Source organism: Sinocyclocheilus grahami, unplaced genomic scaffold, assembly GCF_001515645.1.
Source record: "Sinocyclocheilus grahami isolate Dianchi unplaced genomic scaffold, SAMN03320097.WGS_v1.1 scaffold10379.1, whole genome shotgun sequence".
NCBI classification, from domain to species: Eukaryota; Metazoa; Chordata; class Actinopteri; order Cypriniformes; family Cyprinidae; genus Sinocyclocheilus; species Sinocyclocheilus grahami.
In genome coordinates this window covers 6,143-7,475 of record NW_015513195.1, presented here as the reverse complement: position 1 = coordinate 7,475, position 1,333 = coordinate 6,143, and positions in this window count along the sequence as shown.

Sequence of the window (1,333 nt, the reverse complement as noted above, 5' to 3'; positions counted from 1 at the left end):
ACATTAGAATGGCTTCCACTCTATAGGAGTTCAAATCCTGTCTCAGAACATTTAATATGTAGTTTTGTCTGGTTCTTTGATGTTTTTAATTTGTTTGTTGCTCATTCATTGTGTACTCATTCTTTTATTGTACAGCATTTTGCTCGGCCTGTGGTCATTTTTAAATATGCTTTAGAAACCAAACTTGAACTTGATTTATTTTATGGTGTAAGCTGTTAGCCTATATGTGAAGTATATAATTTTGACAGGGTGATAAACTCTATAGCAAGCTAGCCAAACAATCTCTGATTTAACTACTAGTTATAGCGTGCTCAAGTAGGAACAACTGATTTGCCAAACACTAGAAAACATTACAGTAACAGATGTTATCAGACTGTTGCTAGCTGACTATAAATATCTAGATAAAAAAATAGCTCTTCTAAAGAATGAACTTGCCGTTTAGGAGCACGGTTTCAGCTAAAAATCTTCTTTACTGTTCTACTGAAGAAAAAAAGTCACCTACATCTTGGATGGCCTGAGGATGAGTAAATTAACATAAAATTTTCATTTTGGAGTGAACTATTCCTTCAAGTCTATAATGGTGGCACAATAATTTAAGGTAACACTTTATGGACAAATTCTCAATATTAACTAGTTGCTTATTAGCATGCCTATTATTAACATATCAGCTATTTATTAGTACTTATAAAGCACATATTCTGCATGACCATATTCTACATCCCTAATCCTACCCAATACCTAAACTTAACAACTACTAATACCTTGGTGGTGAAGCAGCAAGTTGCACAGAAATGCACTCTTGAATGCTTGAAACATTTCTGTTTACTTCAATGACATTTTGAAGAGAGATTTTTTTTTGCTGGATATCAACCCAGGAAAGACATATGCATTAATCAAGACATTTAATGAGTTTAAATAAAGTAGATTTGTTTGGGGGGTTTTTTTCTAAATGAATTAAGATCATACTCTAACCCACTTATGCAGCACCAACATAAGTGGGTAAAACTTTAGTTTAAGGACCAATTCTCACTATTAACTAGTAGCTTATTTGCATGCATATTACTAGCATACTGGTGCTTATAAAGCACATATTAATGCCTTATTCTGCATGACCATATTTTAGATCCCTTAATCCTACAATACCTGAACTTAACAACTACCTTACTATTAATAAACAGCAAATTAGTTTAGTTTATTGAGGCAAATGTCATAGTCAATAGTTTGTTAATAGCGAGAACTGGACCGTAAAATTAAGTGTGACCGAATTTAAATTGTTTTTTGCAAATGTATGAAGAACATCGGAACTGTGCAATACCATAGTTTTATTATTATT